A 15,228-nucleotide genomic window follows, 5' to 3' on the forward strand; every position below is an offset into this window, starting at 1 on the left:
CTTTTTCAATATTAATGCATTTCCAACCAAGTTATTTTCTTAAAAAAAAAAAATTCTTATCAAGTACTGAATTCTTTAAAAAAAAAAATGAGAGGTCAGTGCAGGATGTTTTAAGGAATGAAGCACTGAATATTAAGACCATAGAAGTTTACAAATGGTGGTGCCAAAATCTCCAGTACGGTCAAAATCTGTATTGGGTCATATAATTATCCCTGCGCAGAAAGCCTTGTGGTTGTCTTCTTCTATTTCGTTGGATTTTTTTACAGATGTGAACAACCTGTTCCGCTTATCCTTTGCTCAATTATTCGGACAGAGGACAGAACAAGCTGTGAGAATCACGTTAAGTATGGTAACTGTTGGTTACTCGTTCATGCGTGCATTGGACACAGAATAAACACCGAAATGCTTTTGGCTGTGGCCGGAGCCCATGGGATGCCAACATTCCTTGTGGCTGGCCATTTGAGAAGAAGAGTAAAAAGTACTTCAAAAATTGAAAAAGCAGAAAACAGACAGTGCTTTTGATTTGTTTATTTGAGAAAAGAATGTGGGAATCTCGAGGGGCTCGAGATTAGATGATGGATTTGGTTACCCACACTCCCCATGGCCGCTGCTTTGCTTGAGTATCTTTATTTGGATCTTTCTCATTTTTTTAATGCAATGAAAATGTAAGCATACCTGTTTTCACTTTTGTGCTGTAAGTGTGAGAGGCTTGCTTTATTGATTCCCGCGACCCACTATCAGCTAAACAACCCCACTCCCCCCCTATCCTCTCTCTCTCTCTCTCTCTCTCTCTCTACTGTGTTGTTCAAAAAGAGTGAAGCTTTCAAAGGCAAAAGCTGACACCATTCTCTCTTGAATTATGAGAGAGAATCATGAAATGCTATGCCCGCGTGGAAACAGGGACATAGATCATGCCCTGTGCTCTTCAATTGTTTCGGTCTACTTTTCAGCTACCCTTTCCCTTTATTTTTCTTTTTCTTTTCTCTCTCTTTTTGATTTTGCCCTTTGTGGTGGACCCAAGAGAAAATTCTACTTTTTCGGCTTTTTCTTAACTGGATATGGGTTACAGGATTAGTGGCCAAGACCAAGCTATGATTTTCTTTCTGGGATCAAATCGCATCCAGAGATGCACTAGCCAGTAGAGATGCGCAATTCTATTTTGGGTTTTTTTTTTTTGGTCTTAATTTCCTCGTACAGCGTCGTGTCACACAATTCATTGAAAACTTACAAGTACTCATATATACAATATTTTAATAAGGAATTAAGACAAACTAAACTTGAGTACAAGTGTGGTATGACAATGAATTAGCTCCTCGAGAGACCATAGAAGAATCTATTATTATCAATTATCTCCTTAAATAACGTATTATTTGCCAGTAGATAGACTCGATTCAAATATCATATTATAGCATGGAGTACAAAAATCTTTGAAGAAAACTTAGTGCAGAGCACAAAGTTAATTTTAAGCTTCTTCTAGCTTTTGTGAGGAAAGGAGTCCGGTTAGAAAGAGCAAAGCACCAAGCAGGGGCGGTATTGTAGTTCAAATGCTATCATGCTTGCATCGCACATCTTTCCTTTTCCTTTTTGTTTTCCTTTATTTTTTGTCCATAACATGTTTTTTCCCCTTCATTTATTAAAACTTTTTTCTGCTTTAAAAAGAGTGGGGAAGGAGACGTATGGCTTGATGTCACTAGGTCAAGCTCAAACTGAAATCCAAAGAACATCTTGCTCATGGGACAGATGGATGATAGGGACCTCAATGCAATTGCATGATATTGGCCAAGCAAACCATAAGCAGGAAAAAGAGGACATCGACTGAACATAAGAAAAGAACAGGAGGGGCTTTAATATTAGAAAATGACAGAGATGCCCCAGAGATTAGGCCAAAAAATCTGGGAACAGCTTGTCGCATTTTGTCCCCTTGTCTAACATCACCTCCCTCCAAAAGAGTCGGTTCAATCTAGAGGAAATCCAGGAGAACCATCACATTTGATTTCCTCCTCTTAACTCCTTTTTTGCCCTCCCTCGTTTCTGCAATATTGGCTTGTTTACTCAAAACAATTTATGAACGAAAATTAATAATTCTGCGTACTCTAGAAACATGGCATTCTGATTCATCCACGCCAATTATTGTCTCATACTTTGTTACTATTTTGAGAGATCATAAGAAAATTCATAGCTTTTGAGAACAATGACGAATTTGTGTGGACATTGAGGTTGCGGTCCAGGAATATCTATAAAATTCTAACCAAAAAGAGATTTTAGATTTGTTAGAGAGGCTAGTTACCTAAATTGTTCGTTTTGTATCAAGACTTACACGAAAATAATGGTACAGGTAATTTCAGTTTTCGAAACTCATTTCTTTGATTTTATGTTACTAGATTCAAAAACAGGAGATTCTAGTGGAAATAAGCAACTTTGGGCAAAAGTACTGACATATTGAAATACTTGGATAATTACACAGACATTATCTGCTCTATTAGACAAATAAAAGACGTTTTGCAAGTTGTATATTGGAACTTGTACTTAGCCTCCGACGCTTGACGCATGGTGAACGACATGAATTTTATGTAAACTAGTGAGAATGCTGCCAAAATTACTCGTGTCTTGATAAAAGCCACTCATCTTCGATTGTGGATTCACTCATCATTAGCAACTCCCACATGAATCACTCCCCAAAGTACCAACCATCCAACCCTTTTTCGGTTGAACTTGAACCCCACTTCATTTATTTACACCGATAGAGAAGGACCTCTTGAGGTGAGAAATCGGGCCAGTTTGACCCGGGAAATGGACTGCCTTTACCCAATTGGTCAGGCTAGAACACATGGAGACGGAGTAAGTTCCTTCACCGATTCAGTTCCTGGTTTTATACAAAGAATCGTCCCAGGATCGGTTTTAAGCGCTCTCTTTTTTTCACTTTATTTTAAAAAAAATTAATATGTTAAAGATAGGTTTTGAACCTGCGAAGGTTAAAATATCCATAGCCATTATGCCATAAATTGTTCACAAGATGTGCTTTCAAAATTAATAGTTATATTTCTTCGATTCCAGGCCAATTTCCCGTTCCTAAAACTAAGAACTAACAATGACGGGTTAGGTTCCAAGTTCATGTTCTAGGACATACTCATCTTGCAACCAGTCACTCCTATAATAATTTTAAAATATATATATATATATATGTTTGACTATACCCCAAAAGAAAGTAGAAAAAGGAAACATTGACATAATGATGGAAATAGAGAGGACCTGCGACAATTGTGTATAAAATGTGAGAATATTAATGATAACAAAAAGGTACACCCCACCCCCCCCAAAAAAAAAAAAAAAGAACAAAGAAAACAGAGAATTTTGAGGGGTAACAATGATTGATGAGAAATGGAATATGGGATTGGACAAGAGGGGTTGATGTCAAGTGCCAAGGCTAATTGTTTAATTAGCTTTCCTTGAGGCTCGTGTGTGATTTGATTAGTAATTAGGCATCGAGAGTGAGCCCAAATTATATTGGAGGGTGGCTATAACGTTGGTCTACGATTCGGAAATTCCGGGAAGAGAGAGAGAGAGAGAGAGGGTTCATTCAATGCAAGCGTATTGATATTGATGGGAGATACATTAAAATTTAGATAGAGAAGACCCGCTGGTCGTCGGGTTCTTAATGAACAACACTAAAGTAGTCGAGATGAGCAAAATTATTGGGGAAACAAAGACGGAAAATATTGAAGTGACGTTGAAGCAATGACTGGATTATTATGGTGGACGACAGAGGGTGATGAGAGCTTTCGATTATTCAATAAACAGCTGCCTATCTATAAATGCAATTGAAGTTGTTTTGAATAGAGTTTCTCAAGAGCTCTGCTGTCTCTCGCCATATCACTGCCTATTAGCTACTTCTTTCCTCCCTCCCCTCTCTTCCTGAATTATCCTGCATTTTCCATTGTTACACGTTTAAATTTAATAATACACTTCATTTCGATGTTCAGCATAACGAGAGGACCCCAGAGAAAAAAAAAAGGGTAATTCAGCTCAAAACTCAAATCACATTATGATTTTTAATCCGACTTTAATTGCACTTCTTACCAACTAATCAACAGTTAATTGGAATTTATGGTTAATGCATTCCTGTAGATTAGATCGAACCAAACCTTGCTTGTAGGTGGAGATTACTCTTTAATAAAAGGGTTTCAACATTTTCCTTTATTTTACTATTTTTTTAGGCGAATTCAAAATAGTTAGAATTGTATATCGTTAATTACTAACATTGGTAAACAACCACAAGCATGAATACGCCCATGCTTTGATCAAAATTAGAAAATAATGATAACAATAATAGTTACATGTATCTAAGACATGATAAAGAAATGTGTGAACTAAAAGTGGTTATCCCACCAAAAAAGAAAAATAAAATTGGTCATGGAATCACCTTTTTTAATTTCATTTACATAAGTTGCTTCAAAATTTATAAGAATATTCAATTACCTATACAAGTTGGTACATTAACTTTGAAGTTGTTTTATTGTTAGATTTTCTCTTTTGGTTCATTTTGGTTATAATTGGTGTGATAGCTCCTGCAAGGCACGAATGTACATTAGCTCTAATTTAGGATGCATTTTATTGAGCTTTCTCAAGAGGTTTTCGGCCTCTAAAGCCCTTCGAGAAATGTTAAGATGTTTGGTAAGTATTTTGAAGTAGTTTTCGATCAAATGCTGATCTTGGAAATGCTGAAAATAATGTTGATCTTGGAAATGCTGAAAATTTATTTTCTTTTCTTTTATTGAATAAAGGATAGGAAGGGGCAGTCACTTTAAGTGCCCGTGACATTATTATAGAAGTCTTCACACGCATCGGGTGTTCGGGAAACCTTACCATAAAGATTGCATAACCGTCATGCTTTCGGTGGTCGGATTAAAGGACGCCTCAAAAAGAGTCACAAGCCTTCACCACTTGACTACCACACTCAATGTTCGGTTGTTGCTGTTGTTCATGAATTTACATGGACATCCATTCAGACATATCGGGTACAAAACCACATGATGCTTTAGGCAGAGAATCTGGCTTCAGAGAAAGTTGAGACCCCATGTTGTCTGCCGATCTCAAAGGCAAATTCCAAAGTCCTTCCCATCCATTCATTGCTTATACCATATCTGGAGATAAATGGAAGATCCACGTGTTTGTCAAAAAAACCTTTTATTTTTTATTTTTTTGAAGTCTATTAACATTGAAACTGTTCTCTATTATGCCAAATCTCTTTATATGTTGCAGTTGCTTAGGGCAAGGTGTATCTCTTGTTCCTAAGTCGTAATTTCATTGGATAAAACACTGTTTAGCTGACTTCATATTCTTTGCCCCATTTACATAAATCTCGTGGTAAAAATAAGTACATACATCTAAGGGGGCTAAGGCATCACTTTAATCATGACGCTCCAATTATGAGCTCCTAGCTCCCAGGCTTTTGAGGCTGTAGCCACACCTAGGAAGTAAAAACCACTGGAAAATTTGTCTGTACCAATGGAACCATCAAGATCCGCCCGGAAAGGAAAGGCAGATAAAAATTGCAAGAACGATTGGTCCCCGAAAGAATGAGTAACCTGCAACAAATCTTCAAGGCTTACCATAAACCGTTAATGAGGATGATTTGAGGACTCTCATGCTGTATGGCTCGCTTGTTGCATCCCAAGAAAAGCTGTGACAGAGAAAAACAAAAATGGACGCTCTCCATCATCGCGTTCATCAGCTACAATGAGCACTGTTCATCTCGGTCAAACTTTTTCTCTGGACTAATCCTTTCTGGGACATCTCGGGGTCACCTGAGCGGTGGAAAAAGGAATAAATAAATAAGAAAGAAAGAAGAAAGTGGTGATGGCAATTTAAGATGCTGGAAAGCGAAAGTGAAAAAGTAGTTCGAAGAACAACGATCCCTGCAGGAAAACATTGGGGGGTCCCCGAGCCTTTGCCCCTTGCAAATGGATGTCATGTTGGCAACAACCTCAAAAGACTCTAAGAAAGGACCCATTTGCATTATTACAACTAATTATGATCTCTCTAGCTTGTTTCGCAACTTTTCTTGTTCGAAGTAATGATTCGGTCTTCGGGCCTGTTGAGAGATCGTTGATCTTATCCGCTGCTTCATCTACCATGTACATCGCAATGTCGGTCCGTTGGCTTACACCGCTCACTACACAGTTACTCTTTTGCCTTATATACTTTTGCGGACTGATTGCACGCTAGAGAGTACGTTCTTTCTTTCCAATCCAAAGATACGCCAGTGAGTTCATTTCACTGCACATCTCTACTCTCATGCCTACGCGACCGGACTCGAGCTTCCTCTCCTTATCTACCCATAAGGTGAACTTACCTGAGCTGAATTTTCAAAATGCTTCATTCTTTCACCTTGAGACTAGAATGAAATCTGGGTACCGAATAACAGATTACTCTATATCTCAAGCTACTTGGAAGATTCAACAGAAATAGGTCCATGAATGGCTCATACTGGCAAAGCTATAACTAGTTCAAAATGTACCGCATGGGAGGAAAAGTGTCAAGAAAGTCCTTAACCTATTTACTAGTGCTAATTTAGTCATAAACCTTTTAATTGTGCTAATTTAGTTCTAAACATCTTATCTAGTATCAATTTGGTCATTTTCACTAGTATTGGTATGATATTGCTGACATAGATCAACCGATTTATGTGGCATCACCGGTACTAACATGGACAATTTTAAAGTAATATTTTAGTTTTTTTGATATTTTATTATTTTTCTAATATCATCTTTTTTATGATTTTTTTTCATTTTTTTTATTTATGCCTTAAACCTTTTGTTGGCCAACAACCATGGTCAAGGTGGGTGGCCTTGCCTAGGTGAGGGCCACCACTACCCACCTCGAGTGAGGCTCGGCTAAGTGAGGGCAAGCCCCAACAAGGGCTCCCCTTGCCGGGTATCTCTCGAGTAGAGACAACGTAGGACAAGCTCACCCTAGCCTAGGCTAGGGCCGACCTCTCCAGATCAAGTGAAGGGAGCCCTTGTCAAGGCTTGCCCTCACATGTCTAGGCCTCGCTTGTAGCGGGCGACTCTTCCCTAGGCGAGGCCAACCTACCCAACCATCGCCTCCGGCTAGTCACTAGTCATTAGCAAAAGGAACAAGAAAGGCAAAACAATGAAATGAAATAAAAATCAGAAAAATATTTTTAAAATATTAAAATATTAGTTCAAATTGTCCACGCAAAGCACCGATAGTGTCGCCACATAAACTTGTCGGCGTTCACATCAACAATATCCAATTGAAATTAATCGAAATAACTTAATTGTCAGAGAGATCTACCGCAACTTCGGGCGACGTTGGCAGCAAGATCGACCGGTGTAAACGATGTTGCCAATGGCCATGGCACAATCAATGCCCATCGCCACTCTATCTAGCCCCCTCTCTCTCTCTCTCCCGGAACCATTTCTATTGCTCTTTCTATTTTTTCTTTTTTCTTTTTTCTTTTTTCTTTTTTCTTTTTTCTTTTTTCTTTTTTCTTTTTTCTTTTTTCTTTTTTCTTTTTTAATTTTTTCCCCGAAAGTAATTATGTTGCAATGAAATGGATTTGTAATGTATGTGCTAACCCATTAAGACCTATATGTAATTAGGCATTTATCTTTCAAATTCATTAAGACTGTTTTAAAATTTTAGGCAACTCATTTATCACCTGACCTATTAAGTACGAGTTAAAAAACTCATTTAGCTACCTCTACCGCCTTGGATCACAAACTTATGGTCCCCCACTTCAGTCGGTCACTCTCGACTAGCCATTCTACACCAATGCAGATGAAGAAGATAAGATGAGAGGGAATGAGACCTCCCAATCATCACAGAATGATGGCAGATTTTGTCTTCCTGCGGGTAATTTTTCATCATTTGTCCCTTTCTCTTCCATTTCTTTTACTCTAAACATATTCTACGTCGCAACGAGAAGGAAGAAGGTGTCAAATGGGAAGCTCCAAAGGAAGCTGCACTACTCCATAACGTGATCGAGGCGTAATTCAAATATTGGGAGAGTGACAAAAAGAATTTACTCCAATTTGGCCTCGTTCCGTCTTGGTCACTTCGCTTTTCTCATCGACAGGTCTATTCTGTACAACCAGGCCACAAGATATTGGCGAGCCAAGGAGAGATTCACGCACGCACGATAACAGACGGTCCCAAAAATACGTGCAGAAGCTGCACTAGGTGGGAACAACTATGTAGCAGGCATCTGAGAAGTCGTTTTCCTTCAGAACTGGACGGTCGAGAGACAAGGTTCGACACATTGGCACATTTCGTCATTCGATCTATCCAGCTGAATCTCACTACTGACAGCGCAAATTGGAAAGGGTGATGTGTTTAATGATGAAATCTATCATCTGCTGCTAGTTTCTGTTTCCATACCCAGCAAATTATTCAGATCTCAGCTGGTTTGATGATAAGCAGTAAAGAGAAGAAGCATTTGCAATCTCTCTGATGGGTAATTTCAGTACCGAATCCTGACAAATTTTGAGCGCCCCAGCGAGCTCAGCTCACCTCTGCTTACTCTTTTGTTTTTAATTGGATTATTTCATCCGAAATATTGTGTAGAGAAACCAGTGGGATGGTTTTCATGTCGCCTGAGTGTGCATATGAGAGGTTGCATGTAACCCCTGTTCCGCATAGCGAGAACACCTAGACCTCCATTTTCTCACATAGAAATGCACTTAATGCCATCTAGTTTTGTCGCACCCCAAACTTTACAAGAAAAGGAATGATAACACGGCCATCTGAAGACGCGGCCTCATACATAAGCATCATCAATCTTTTATCGAAATATAATACAATTATATATTTGATAAAAGAGACGTATGGTTACAGGATCAAAATTTCTATAATCCATGAAAAATATATATACATCTCTATCCAACAACTAGACTTACAAGTTCATCTCGCACATAAATAACTCATACCTAGAAATCCTACAATCAAAATGTTGTTGATAGCCTAAACACTTCAGTCCTACTCACGGCTAGTTGAAAAACTTGAAAAGAAAGTAAGACAAATGAAATAAGCAACTAAAGCCAAGTGAAAAGTACATCTCTTCTAACCAAATTGAATATTTGCTATGCATTTTTATAAAACGATATCCTAACTTATCAATGCCAAATTCAATATACAATATACGTAAATTATCAAAAGTGGATTATCTCTTTTCAACAAAACTTTTTACATATCAAATCAATCAACACTATCAACTTAACAATATCAAAGCAACCATCAATAGTTCATTTTATTAATCGATATCTATTAAATTAAATGCCAATGGTTCATTCCGTCGACTAATCTAATGCTAAATATCTAAAAATGGTCACACTTAGCACCCGTGACCAAGACGATCCTTTCTTGGCTATGTCTCCACCTACATCAGCTAACAGTTCAATTTAAAAGGACATCCTACTAATTGCATGGATACTTGCCTCTCCACGAGTTTTAATTATAGTTACATGAACAAAATCCACTAACCTCATTTTCCAATAACCCACAATTAAAATCAAAACACATCACAAGACTCAGGTTCAATAACCAAATCATACAACTTTTCACGATTCAATATATCAAACAAAAATCCTTTCATAAACAAAAATATATAATCTTTCACAACTCAATTCATTAGTTAGAACATTTTTTGTGCAAGCATATCTCAAATCATAGGAGAATTCATTTCATAAACTTAATTCATAAAGAAGTATATACATAAAAGAAAACCTCTCACAATACATTTCCTAAAACGTTTCTCAAACTATTCATAATTACTAAAAGTAATAATTGTTCGATCAAGACTTTTATGCAACAATAATGCCATTCCATAGTTCATAATATATCTAATATATATATCACTTTCAAAATATAAGTTTACAAACTCAAAGAAAAAATGGCACTACTTATCTAGGAAAGCCGAAAACTAATTTATAAAGGTTACACAAACCGACAAACTTGTATATCTATCAATTTATTGAAAAACATTATTAAAATTCAAGTAAAACATTACTCTAACAAACAACTCAATTAAATTATGCTTGCTCATAGATCAATTGAGTCTTATGCACTAACAAAAAAATTCGTTCATAGCGAACATTCATCTTTATCCGTTATGTGTAACTCACACACGAGACTTTTTTTTTCTTACTCATACACGAGACTTTAAAAATCCATTTTAATTAAACTATATTTCATGATCGATTTTTGTCAAATTCATAACTCCACAACAGCTTAAACTATCATTTTCACATAATTTGCAGCTTAAAACTCTTAAATGGTTCTTACCAAAAAAAGCAACTCTTAAATGGAATTCCATAGTTCAAAATTCACATAACATCAAATTTATGACTTAACTTCAAAAGTTACTCTGATTAGATGGACACCGGGTTCGTACTTACCGGATGTTACTAAAGGTAGTTGATTTAGCTTGTCGGGTAGTCTGAAACGTGTACACACTAAAGTTTCCCTCACTTTTCCTCGTTTTGTCGTTTCCTACTCACGAACGAGCTCACTTTTCTCTTTTGTCCGCTGCCTTGACTTCACGTGTATCATCTGTGAAGGAAAATGAAGGTGGGCTGAGTTGGCTATTGAAGAGATTGGTTTTGGGCTTTGTTGGGTCCATCTATTACAAGTGCCGCAAGAGTCAAGTTCTAAAACTCTAACGTCGAGAGGCTGATATTGAGCTTATGATGATAAACGGTCAAGCTCAATCTTGAAGAAGTCGCTCATAAAATTTGGGGGAGAATTATCCAAAAAGTCAACCTATTGCAATTGTATCAATTTAGTCATAAACTTTTTTTTTGGGCCAATTGAGTCGTAAACTTTTCACAATTATACAAATTCAATCATCCAGCCCAATTTGGCCTGCCATGCTAACATGGCATAACCAATGCTGACATGATGCAATCGACATCGACGTGAATAATTTTTAATAATATTTAAATTTTTTCTTTTTTTCTTTTTTTCTTTTCCTTCTCTTTATCTATTTTTTTCCATCTTCCTTCTTCCTCTGGCCAATCAGTGGACTAAGTCGATGGTTCAATCTGATGACCTCACCGACTAGTGGCGAGGTGAGCCCTCACCAGTGGTTGGGAGTCAATCTTGCCGACCCCTCACTAAATGCGAGGGCAAGCTCACCCTACCCCAACCATCGCTAGAGCTAGCCTAGCCATCGACCAGCAAGATCATTGGACTGAGCCCTCACCTCTGGGCAATCATCAGACTGAGACGACCAGCTAAAGGAGGAAGGAAGAGGAAAAAAAAGAAAAGATGAAAGAAAAGATGAAAAAAAAAAAAATAAAAAAAATTTAAAAACATTCAATATATTATTAAAATTATCTATGTTAGCTCCAATTAAGCGAATTATGCTAGTTAATACCAGCTAGCCAAATTTGGCCGGATGAATTAAATTAGCACAATTACAAAAAAATTAAGACTCGATTGGCCTATTACTTAGTTTTACATGAAATAAGGTAATTGGGGTCTCTAGTTTAAGCCTATAACTATACCTAGAAATTTATTCAAAAATCCTAAACTTATTACACTTTTGCCAAATTAGTTCAAACATTTTTACAATTTATCAATTGAGTTTATCCAGCTTAACTTTGACCAGAATCACTAACTTGGATGCCGATGTCTTGCATGGCATAGCATGGCATGGCTAGCACTAATGTAGATTTTTTTATAATATGTTAATATATTTTGAATTTTTAATGTTTTCTTTTCTTTTCTTTTCTTTGGATTCATATCGGCTAAGGGTGAGCATGGTCCGGGTTGGGCCGGTCCACCCCCTAACCCTAGGACCAACCCACACAGTGCTGGTCCTCAATTTTTGGGACCGAAAACTGACCCTATTGAGCTTGAGACTGATGACCGGACCGACTTAATGGGTTCGGTCCGGTTCCAGGGTCAACCCATGACTAACTGATAATTTTTTATTTCATTTTTTGTACTCCTTAAAAAAGTGATTGGGAACCGGACTGATTCAATGGGTTCAATCCGATTCAAAAACAACCAATAATTTTTTATTTCATTTTTTGCACTCCTTGAAATGGCAATTGGGGATCATATCGACCCAATGAGTTTGATAATGAGCGAGGTCAGCTAAGAAAGGCAAGCGATGAGGGTCAAGTGGGGTGAGCGTAGAATGGAATGAGCATTGAATGTCGAATGAGGAGCAATAAGCCAAGCGAGCATCGAGCGGAGAGTGGCATGAGTGACCTAAAGTGAGCAAGGCGAGTGTCGAGTGGTGAGCGGAGAAATTGTTTCTTTCGATTTTGGAAAATTGAAGACTAAGAGGACAAATAAGACAGAAGAGAACAAACACTAGAGGAGGATGCCATAAAGTGCCTTTTTGAACGCCGTGAGGACTCATCACAAAAACATTTTCCTCTTTCATAAATTATAACTATTGACGCCATAAAAGATATTAAAAACATAAGTTATTAAAGAACAATATAAAATTACTTGAACTCCTCACTAAAGAGCTGTTTAATGTTGTTAACGCCGTTTATTTGAATGTTTTTTCTATATAAATATATAGTCAGATTTGGTTCGGGTTGAACCGACCCGGAACTCTCAGGACTAAGAACCAACCTACACAGTTTTGGTCTAGGAATTCCAGGACCAAGGACCGACCCAATCTCCCTAGGAACCGGACCAGGACCGGCAGAGTTGGGCCAGTCCAGGGTCGATCCAGGGTTGACCTTTTAATTAGTAAAATGTGAAAATATTTAAGACTCAATTGGCACAATTAAAAGATTTAAAATTAAATTGGTAAAAATGCAATAAGTTTAAAAAAATTTGGATAATTTTCTTGAATATGTTGTAACTATCCATTAATTGAGAACTTTTCTAAAGTTCCTGATGCATAGACCAGAAGACATTAGATAGCAATTAAGCTATATCCATTCGAGTGGCTCACGTGCTTGTTCGTGTGTGTTCAATCGAAGGCATCTTCAGTCTATCATCGAAGACATAGTACGGCTAGAGTTAGGCCTCACAACAAGCATACATTCGAGGACATCAGAAATGAAAGAGTAACTACATTAAAGTCGAAAATGAAGGAGAATTGAACCTAGATTTGTCGAGTTGGTTAGAACTCAGCACCATACTACGTCTATGGAAGCATGACGTGATCTTTTGATGGCAATAGGACTGGGGGACAGCTCTAAGGTTCTCGAATCCGATTGGGATTTGTCGAGTAATCCAAATACTCTAATCTGTTTAAGAAAAAGAAGTGAAAAGAAAATATCCATTGAAACAATTTGTTTCTTTTTTTCCATCCGGAACAGATCTCTGTTCCAGACGAGCAGGAGACAACAGTGTGAAACCTCAACAACGAAAGCACGCTCACTTGGCTTCAAAAACAACGAATGACGCCTTCACCGGTCCCCGCCCGTGCAGTTCAAATGGACATATCAATGAAACACCCAATCATGTCAGAAACTCACGCCCCTTGAGCCTGCTTTCAACCGATTCCCTTTCTTCGAAAAAAGGTGGGCATCGCTGCTAGCAGTGCTCCTAATAATTTTTTTCATTCCTTTCAACACATTATCTCACAGAGTCAATGCGCACAAAAGTCGAAAAATTCTTGCACGCTCCTCATTTGAAATCATGTGATCCGAGTCTCTAAATCATGTGAGTCTCACACAAACCACATCATTTAACATTTAGGATCAAGTAGATTTACTCTATATCAGGATTATTCATGCACTGCTATTTAAACGTTAGTTTTTGAGATTTTAAACCTTATACATTAAGTTCTTGGTTGATGAACAAATTTTAGTGCTAGTTGCTCTTCCTACTAGAATAATAATAGACATATTAAATAAAATTGATTTACGAAGTGATGTGACGGATTCATGTTTGGCAATTAGTTTCTACACCGGTCTTTAATCTGGTTCACGCAGTTAAGTACTCTAACATCAATTCTGCAATTGACACTTAATTACACGGACTATATTGCTAACACGTCAATTGAAAATGAAGACAATCTCAATGTATTATGGAAAGAAAGAACATTTTTTTTTTTGTGGAAAAGAGAGAAAAAATGTAATTAAGAGTGTCATAATAGAGGATTAATTTTTGTATCACTAAACTTCTTGGTAGTAATAAGAGTGGTGTTGTCTAGCTTTGTTAGCTTGAATCGGAGTGCTTCTGTGGAGGGGAGGAAAATTGTGGAAGATGTGCTGCTGGCTCATGAGGTCACGAGTTCTCCTGAGAAGTTCACAGACTGGACCAAGGCTTGTGTCACTTCTCCTTACTTCTCAGTGGCTATAAATTGTACCTTGGAGGATTATTTTCCTGGTGAATATGTTTAGAAATTTATATAAGATGTTTGAACTTAGACTTAACCAAGACACAGCTTTATACTTCTGGTATTTCAAGTGATTCCCCGGAGGAGTTGGCCCATATTAGTGGCTTTAAAGTTGAGGCTTCACCTGTGACTGTGAGGTACTTGGGTATTCCATGAGTTTCAGGTAGACTCACTGAAAAGAATTGTAGAACTTGGACCTAAATGATTGTAAGTAGAGTGAAAGGCTGGAGTGCTCAAAGGCTCTAATTTGCTGGTATATTTCAGTTTATAACCTCTGTTCTTTATAGTATTGTCTCTTACTGGTGCAACTTTTTGTTTTGCCAAAGGAAGTTATCAAAGCCTTTGAGAGAACTGATGAGAGAACTAAGGAGGGTGGTTTGGGGCTTAAACAAATTTTTCAGAGGAGCAAGGCTGCCGAATTAAGCTCATCTGGATGTTTTTGAATGAATCTGACACCTTGTGGATTGCTCGGGTGAATCATATTTAATCTAGCATAATAGCTTTTGCGAGTATTAAGCCTTCAGCTACTTCGCCTTACACTTGGGAGGAAACTGCTCGAATTACAACAAGAATTGAAGCGCTCTATTAAGGGTGCCGTTGGAGATGGTGGGAAGACCTTCCTTTGGTTGGATCCTCGGCATCCATCGGTCATCTTGTTGGAAGAATTCTCTCCTAGAATTGTATATGGCTCGGACTTCCTCTTTTGTTGAGACTTATTCATGTAGAATAAAATGGCATATGGTCTTGGCCTGCTGCAAGATGAGAGGATTTGGTCCTTATTCAGTCTGCCTTGTGTAACTCTGTCTTCCCTAATCCAAGGCTCTCCGATAAGGTGCTTTAAATTGCTACACCTTCGAGAAACAATCCCAATTCATAGTGCATGGAGTGCG

The 15,228-nt window shown here is 37.7% G+C and overlaps 1 long non-coding RNA gene across 1 annotated transcript; it reads left to right on the forward strand.

Annotated features, from left to right (window-relative positions):
• The first annotated feature begins 7,739 nt into the window (after positions 1–7,739).
• Positions 7,740–8,714, forward strand: LOC120288911. Its single transcript, XR_005546821.1, has 2 exons — positions 7,740–7,878; positions 8,102–8,714. It is a non-coding gene; the product is annotated as an uncharacterized LOC120288911 (long non-coding RNA).
• Positions 8,715–15,228: the final 6,514 nt, after the last annotated feature.

Source organism: Eucalyptus grandis, chromosome 10, assembly GCF_016545825.1.
Source record: "Eucalyptus grandis isolate ANBG69807.140 chromosome 10, ASM1654582v1, whole genome shotgun sequence".
Classification (NCBI taxonomy): Eukaryota; Viridiplantae; Streptophyta; class Magnoliopsida; order Myrtales; family Myrtaceae; genus Eucalyptus; species Eucalyptus grandis.